Source organism: Vigna radiata, chromosome 7 (assembly GCF_000741045.1).
Source record: "Vigna radiata var. radiata cultivar VC1973A chromosome 7, Vradiata_ver6, whole genome shotgun sequence".
Classification (NCBI taxonomy): domain Eukaryota; kingdom Viridiplantae; phylum Streptophyta; class Magnoliopsida; order Fabales; family Fabaceae; genus Vigna; species Vigna radiata.
In genome coordinates this window covers 24169701-24178747 of record NC_028357.1, presented here as the reverse complement: position 1 = coordinate 24178747, position 9047 = coordinate 24169701, and positions in this window count along the sequence as shown.

Below are 9047 nucleotides of genomic sequence, written 5' to 3'. Positions count from 1 at the left end.
AGATGCTTTATTGGCACAGAATAAAATTATGACTCAACAACTTGAGACTTTGATGAAGAAAATCTCTCAATTGCCGAAAGAGTTGCAGAATGTTTCACAAGTTCAACAACAACTTTGTGAGTTATGTGGTGGAGATCATATTAATGGCCAATGTTTTATGCAAGCTAATACCCAAGAAGAAGTCAATTTTATGGGTATGGGTAATTAGGGTCGCCCAGGTAATTACAACCAAGGGTGGAAACCTCACCCAAGTATGGGTCAAGGATAAGTTGGGCAATTCAATAAACCACAGCAGCAACAATGACAACAACAACCCTCCTTATCAGACAGGACTGCAAAACTATAGGAAACATTCCAACAATTTATGTAGGTATCTTTTTCTAATCATAAGAGCATTGAAGCTGCTATAAGAAGTTTGGAGATACAGGTTGGCCAACTAGCTAAAAAGTTAAAGGATAAGTATGAAAAGAATCTTGGGGCTAATACTGAAGTTAACCCTAAGGAGGAATGTAATGTTATTATGAGCATAAGTGATGAAACGTTATATGAGAGAAAAATTGAGAGAAAAGAAATAGTTGAGTTCGGTAAAAAAGAAGAAGAAAATGAAGAAAGAAAAAGTGAGGCTGAGAGAAAGAAAGAAAAAAAAAAGAATGAAGAAGGGGAAAGAAAAGAAGAATAAGAGGACGAAAGAAAAGAAGGAAAAATTGAAAAATTTCTTCCTTATCCTAAAGTTTATTCGAGAAAGGAAAAAAAGAAACAATTAGGGTGTTTTAAGGAGATCTTCAAGAAATTGGAGATTACTATTCCATTGACTGAAGCATTGCAACAAATCCCTGCTTATGCGAAATATTTGAAGAAGTTCCTCAGAAAGAAGAAATATTTAGATGAGGAGACAATTGAAGTACAGGGTATTTGTAGTGTTATTCGGCAGAAGACACTTCCTCCCAAAGTCAAAGATCCGTGAAGTTTTACTATTCCTTGCACTATTGGGAATTATGATATAGGGAAAACTCTAATTGATTTAGGGTATAGCATCAATTTGATGTCCCTATCTGTGCTTAAGAAGATTGGTGGTCTTGAGGTTAAATCTACCAAGATGGTGTTGCAAATGGCGGATAGATCTACCAAGAATCCTTATGATGTGGTAGAGGATGTGGTGGTTCAAATTGATAAACTTAAATTCTCGGTGGATTTTATAGTGATGGAGATGGGGGAAGATTTGAAGATTCCTATCATTCTTGGAAGACCATTCACGAAGACAGCTAAGGTTGTCATCACTGTAGATGATGAAGTTCTAACGCTTAAAGACCAAGATGAGGAGGTGACTTTTAATGTCTTCAATGATGAGCAACCGATTCAAGTGAAGAAGACTAGTCTTAAAGCTGCAAATGAAGATCTACCAGTGACTAGTGTATCTTATCAAGCTGGCAAATCAATAAAGGGAGGTAAAAATTGTTTCTTTTCACAAGTGAAGGAAGATGAGAAAGAGATTAAATATAAGCTAGTTCATCAAGACTCGTTGTGTGAAGATGAAGAATTCAAACCTGGCAAACCAATCAAATACAGGAACAAGTTATGGGTTGTGCAGGAGATTAAAGCGAATGAAGTTATTGAGATTGAAGCTCCATATTCTAGAAAAGTCAAGATGGTGAACAAAAAGTTGTTGAAGATAAGTTGGTGTGATGAAAGCAAAAGGAACACCAATGTTGAGAATTTGAACTGAGTTTAATAGTTTCAAGTTAATGACGTTAAACAAGCACTTGTTAGGAGGCAGCCCAGTGTTTTAAAAACTTTTGTTTTTAATTTGTTTATTTATTTGGTTTTGATGTAATTTAATTTGAGTGGGAGTTAGTTTTTAGGGTTATTTGTTTTAAAGTTATTTGGTTGGTTTGGTGATTTATCTATTATGATATAGTGTGCATTTAAGATGTGTTGGTGGATGAATGTTTGTGATGTGTGTAGGGAGTTTTAGTTGTTTTAGTTGTGAGTTGTTGAAGTGAGTTGGGAGAAAATTGAAAAAAATGGGCTGAAGTTGAGGGCAGATTGCAGCACCACATGACGCTAAGCGCCCCCTGGGTCACGCTTAGTGCCAATGCTGCGGGTTGGACTTTCTTGGGCTTTTGGGCTTAGCATAGTTAGGCCAAACCTATCCCTCTAACCCTAAAGGGTTTGACCTAACCCTCACTTTTCACTCTCCCACTTTCTAGCCGCTCCACTCCTTGCCCTAAGAACTCTCTCTCACTTTTCTCTTCTTCCCCACCACTAAAACTCATTCTTCTCACTCACACTTCCTTCCATCCATCAAGTTTGGGGTGTTTTTGTGTTTTTGCTGCCAGTGCCTACACAAGCCCAAGACTTTCCCATTCTTTTGTGCATCTTTCAAACTCTGCATCTCCATCCATGTAGGCATCATCATTTTTTTGTTCTTGAAATTTTTTATTTTGTGATGAAGAATGATGTTTATGCATGATATATTGTTGATGTTGTTATTTAAATTGTTTTGGAATGGATTATTGATGATTAAAACACTATGTAAACTAGGGCCATGTTTCGTTTTCTATCATGGCGTTGAGGGTCCCTTGAGTGGCCCTTAGCGTTGGTAAGTCTGGGTATGTTGCTGGTTCTGGTTTTTGTTGACTGTGATTGCATGTAGGTGACGCTGAAGGCCCCTTGAGTGGCCCTCAGCGCTAGCAAGAAGAGTTGAATGTTTGATTTGTGCTTTAATTTTTATATGCCTATGTTTGATGTTTTCTGTTGAAAGTATGAACTATGTTTTGGCATGAGAGAGCATATATGTGACCTATAATGAGTATGTGATTGATTGAATTGTTATTTAGATTGCTCATTATTGTTTGTGTTGTGTATCTTTGTGGTGCAAATATGGCATTCTCATTTGGTTCTAAACGTATCAAAACTATTGCAACAAACACAGAGAAAGGAAGGAAGAGGAAGGAGCAATTCTACTCAAACAAATTCCTTTCACACATGCATGAAAGGCATTTTCAGACGGTTCAAAACTGAAGGTTACTGATGGAAAGGAAAGTGGGATTGATACCTCTCATGGCTCGTCAATTTGGAAGAGAGTTGGAAAGAAGACAATGGGAGAATCTGGCTTCCTATCCTACACCTGCCAACATTGAAGTAGTAAAAGAGTTTTACACAAATGCAAGGTCCTTTGGTGTTGACCAAGAGATGTTCACAAGTTATGTGAGGGGTAAGAGGGTCGCCTACAATTCTAACACCATAAACACCTTTCTTGGCACTGAATGGACAAGAGAATAGTGTTAGTTTGCTTCTACAATGGAGGAAGATATAAATTATGCTGAAGTGGAAAGGACCTTATGCATTCTAGGGGGTCATTTTCGAAAAAATAGGCAAGATACGCCTGTTCATATCAGGAGGTCATACCTTACTTCCTTGGCTAAGTATTGGATGACATTTGCACATGCCAATATCCAACCATGCTCTCATGTGTCAGGCATTACAACACATAGAGTCATCTTCATGTATTGTGTCCTCGGAGGCTTAAACATCAATGTGGGGCAAGTTATAGCAAATGAAATCAAACAGTGTGTCCATGCTGCAAGTAGCAAGTCTCCTCTAGGGCATCCATCTCTCATCACACACCTTTGCGTGCTAGCAAGGGTGAATACATCTGCTCTTCCTTTTGAACGACCGAGGAAGGAGATAGACATCTCCTATTATTCCCAGTACTGCATGTTGGATGAGGAAGGATTGCCAGTGCTAGCACCTCAGCCTCCTCGGGTCCATAGGAGACCTCAGCAGGCCCAGCAGGATTAGTCACATGATGTTAACCCTTTTCGGATGAGAGACATGTACATGTCATTAGTGGATTCCAAGCTTGAGGCACTCTATAGAGGTCAGATGGACACTACTGAGATGATTAGTGGTCTATATGATGTTTCTCCAGGATTACACTACATGTCATTGGATGAGTTCAGTACTCGTATTCTTGGCCCGAGGATCAGGCCCAACCTAGTGAAGGAGTTGGAACGTCTAGAGTTGCGGCCATGGGGGAAAAAGATGAGGGTAATGATGATGAGGAAGAAGAGGAGGAAGACGAGGATGATGATGAGTAGTCAGATGACAGTAGAGGTTGAGGATTTAGATGATAGCATCTACTAATGGATGCTAGGATGATACTAGAACAGGATTTTTTACTTTCTTTATTTTTATGCATTTTTTAAATTTATGTTGTTTTGAATTGTGTTCTTGATTATGTATTTGGTTTAAATGAATAGTAGTGCAATGGTTTGATGATGTGATGAATTGTTTGATGAGTAATATTGTCTTGTGCTTGCCTTATTGTATTGATTGATGCCGAGATAATGATTGATTTAGCTCTAAGCATAGACAGGTGGTTGCTCATAATTGTTTAAGACAAATGCATGATTTTAAATTATGATTAATATGCTAGGCAGGATGTTTATCAAAATTGTGGAACTTAAGTTAACCTGTTAGAGGCTGGACTCAAAAGTTTGTAGTTGATTGAATGCTATTGCTTTGGAATCATGATTGGTTTTGCCTAAGTTTTTATGATCGAACCGCTTGCTTGCTTTTTACATGTGATCAAGGCCATCTGTTCTTCTCCCATAAAAGCCAATGCCAATATGTTAACCCAACAAAGAACAATGTTTGTTTTATCCTTTATCCTTTGAACCTGTAGCTAAACATATGAAAAACCCTTTCGAAATCCTTGTCTTGAGTTGAGTAGAATATGAATTTATGGTATAGCAGAATTGTTCAAGTTTGGGGTTGTTGGGAAATTGGAATTGTTAAAGAAAATGAAAAAGAAAAGAGAATTGAGCAAAGTAAAAAGCAAAAGAAAAGAAAAGAAAAGAAAAAAAAGAAGGAAATAAAAGGATAAGGTCAATGAATGAAAAGTTGGGATTAAGTTGAAAATGGTTTCTCAAATATAAAGGAGGAATAGAGATTATGGTTAATGTGAAAGTAAATTATTCACTATCTTAACTCAAGGAATTTTGTTGTCTAGAAAAACCAATTTCTTCTTAGCTCAGCCACGTTACAAGCCTTGAAAAGTCCTTGTGATGATAACTTGCTTGTGAGTGTGTTTGATGGTGTTTAAATGAAACGCAAAGTTGATTTATGTGACATTATGATAGTAGAGTGAATGAGTAACCTCAATATACACTTTTGAGCTTGAGTGAAACACTTTCCTTGGTGAGGAATAGTTTCATGTATTATAGGATAACATCCTTGCTTGGTTGTTGATAATTCATGAGGTTTGCATCTGTTGTATATTCTTTGAGTATGTGAGCACCATAGTTGAAGCTTGATTGGCTAAGACATCATTACATCTTGACTGATATTTCTATGATGAGCAAACATGAGTAATTTACTTGACTTAGTAGAAAGTGCTTTTGGTGTGTTAAACCATTGTAGTGTTGCTATTTTGTTTAGTCTAAGTTACATTTTGTTTTGCTTGAGGACAAACAAAGTTTCAAGTTTGGGGTTGTGATAACAGTTGATTTTACCATTATCTATTATTCAATTTTGATGTTAAATGAACCCTTTTTGACTTAGAAACCTGCTTAATCTCTTATTTTTAGTTTATTTGTGTGAATAAGAGAGTTGAGGTTATACTTGATGATTTTATCACTAAATTCCCTTGATTTCGTAGGTTATTGGAATGATTTGAAAGAGGAGTTAAAGTATCAAGGAGTTGGAACGTAGAAAGGACAGAAAAAGAACTAGAACAGAAGGCTACAGAAGTTCGTAGACCGCCTAGTTGCCCTTTTTTGGGGCTCTCAACGTCAAGTGTCTCGCATGGGCGCTTGGTTGCCCTACCTAGGGCCCTGAGTGTCAGCTTCAAGGTATCGCAGACCGCCTGGCTGCCCCTTTCAGGGCCCTGAGCGTCACTCTCTCGCACCACCACCTGCTTGCCCTAAGTAGGGGCGCTGGGTGCCAGCGTGTTGGGCTTGGACTTTGTTTTCTTATCTATTTAAGGACCTGTACACGTTAGGCTTTGTATCTTTTGATGGCAGAAGTGCAGAAACACACTTTTTGACCCTTTGGAGGCAGAATTGGATGTGAGAGCTCTCCTCTTCAATTTCTAGGGTTTTTCTATCACTTTCATTCCATTGTACACCTATTTTCTCCATGACGAAGGAGAACTAAACTCATTTGTTGTTGCGGAAGATGTAACCTCTAAATTATCATTCATTTGAATTTGTTCTAAACTATTTTATGCTTCTTTCATTGAATGTTAGTGATTTTCTTCTATTCATAATGCTAGTTCTGTTTTAGCTATTCATGACTTGATATTTGATTTGTATAAGTATTAGGAAATGTCTTACGAATCATGATTTGGAGAATTTCACCCAAAGGATTTATTGCCTAGACATAGAGATAGAACGTTTGGTTGTCTTAAGATTTTTTTCGTAATACTGAATTAATTATTAGGGATGTAAGACATTATGGTCTAATAATTGAGAATAAGCTTTTTATGCCAAGACATCGAGTTCTAAGTAATTTAGAAAGTAACATTAACATTATAATGAAGAAGATGAATTCTTATATGCATGAGAGTGATTAGGTGAAATCAAAACCCAACAACATACTCATCTCATATTATAAAAATCATTCATTCACCTTTGTGTTTCTCCTTAATTGATCAAATTGCATTCATATTTACTTTTATTGCATTTGCATTTTAAACCAATGAGATTGTTCTTAAGTCTTAATTAGTTAAGGTATTACATGACTATTTAGTGTCGTGAGTCTTCTAGGATACAATACTTGGTCTTACCATTTTTTATTACTTGATACAATTCGGTACATTTGTCGAGGTCTTAATAGTTATATAGGATATTCTTTACAATGTTTGTAAGACCCTCTTTTTTAATGAACAATCGTTTAATATGGAAAGCTGTTGTATTTAAAACTAAAATGCAACTGCAGGTTTAATAAACGAAGTGTTTAAACAGAATTAAACAATAAATACACAAATATTTTTATATTGGTTCACTCCAACTAAGCTATGTCTAATCTCCTCTATCCACAAAGGGTTCCACCTCTTCAACAAGATTACAACTGAGTATTCTCACCAATTTTGGTATCCCTATGCACTCCTGGTATCCCCCGATACGCTGCCTAGTTGAGTTTCAGTCACTCCTGGTTGTGTAGTATTCTTCACCACTCTTAGTATCCTTAGTCACCGAATAACTTCCCGTTACCCTAGACTAGTTGAGTATTCCCACCACTACTGATACTAAACAATCCCGGTGTCCCCTGATACACTGTATAGACTTCCTTAAGTCCTCAGAGTTTTAACAACAAGTGTTTTAATTCACTTTAGAATTTCAATCAACGATTGGTTACAAGTCATTTAGACTTTTACTCTCGTAGGAGGATATATGTTCAATATAATACACTCTATAGACTCGTTGGGTGTTTCTATGTTTTCTTCTTTTATCTCTTCTTACAATAGTAAGCAAATATTACAATGATGCTTGAGAGTATTACTTGACTTTTCTTTTTCTCTGATCAGATATTCTATTTTTGCTCGAGCTTCTTTGTGTTTTTTTTCTAAAAGATTTTCATAGGATTGATAGTTACGTTGTAAACTATCGTTTTGGGCTATCATTTTGATTATTCCTTTGAATAATCTTTTATTTAAAGGATTTTTCAAAAGGTGTCCATTTGACTGAGCTCTTGGCCTTGATTCTTGTGTCTTCTCTATCTTACGTGCGAAGTAGCCATTGGTTAAAGTCAACTTATTAGAGCAGACATGTTTTTTCAGTATTTTGCACAATGTAGGTTGTACTTTCTTTCAAACACTTCTTCTTAGGAAGAGAACATTCTTTGAAAGTTTTGTTTGTCTCTATCGCCCACTTCTGATATATGTCAAATAAAGCAGTGGAATCATGTAGTAGGTTATCTGCATAAAAAAGAGTTGATTGTGCATGCAGTAGATATGTCATATCTCTTATCATTTTTTTTTGTTTTTGAATGTTAATCATTTAATGTCATTTAATGCTTGTTCGAAACAACAAAGTGCTTTTTACATTTTTTTACCATTGAGGTAGCATTTATTATTTAAGTTTTTTCTTAAGATACCATTTTTTGAGTAAGAACTTCATCGTTGGACGAAGTAAAGAGTTTATCTCATGGTATCGTCTAGTCTGTTGTAAACGGTTTTAGTAAACCTTCGCCACAAGACAAACTTTATACCTCTCCATATTACCATTAGAATCTTTTTGGTCTTAAATATTCACTTATTACCAATGAGGTTCATACCTTGTGGTAATGGGACAAGTTCCTAAACCTTATTGTCTTGTATAGATTTATACTCCTCATGAAGCACAGGTTTCTAAAAGTCTTAAGTTTGTTCTTATAGAGACTTTGAACTTACTAGAGTTTTTGAACTTGCTTCATCATAAGCAACTATACAAAGAAATTCACTTTCACCAATTCTTCCTCTAACCTTATTCTTCCCCTAAAGTCAATATGCCCAAAGAATATTATGCTTAGTATCACGCAATTCTATATTTAAGGCTTCATAATAGGAAGTCATTGTATGATGAATATATAGATTATTATTTTCCAAAAGTGAATTGGTTTCAACAAAACTTGAATTTAAAAAACAATATGAATTCATAATTTTCAAACTAACTTAATTAACAAAATTTGTCCAAATATACTAACGAAATCAAATTTCACCTAAATGACGGTTCAACTAAAGTGTCTTTTAAAACCAAAAATTAGAAAACCAATAAAAATAATAATCTAAAACATTATATCACTTCCATCTCTACCGATTTGACATCTCTAAATAGATCCATCTAGGGATGGCAAAAAAATCCGCGGGCACGGGTATCCGCGGGTAAAACCCGTGACGGGTAGTTACTACCCGCGGATATTTACTACCCGCGGGTAACGGGTAGCGGGTATTTTAATACCCGCTTCTAAACGGGTCGGGTACGGGTAGTATACTACCCAACCCGCGGGTACCCGTTACCCGAAAAAAATAATAAAAAAAATTAATTTTATATATTTTTTATTTA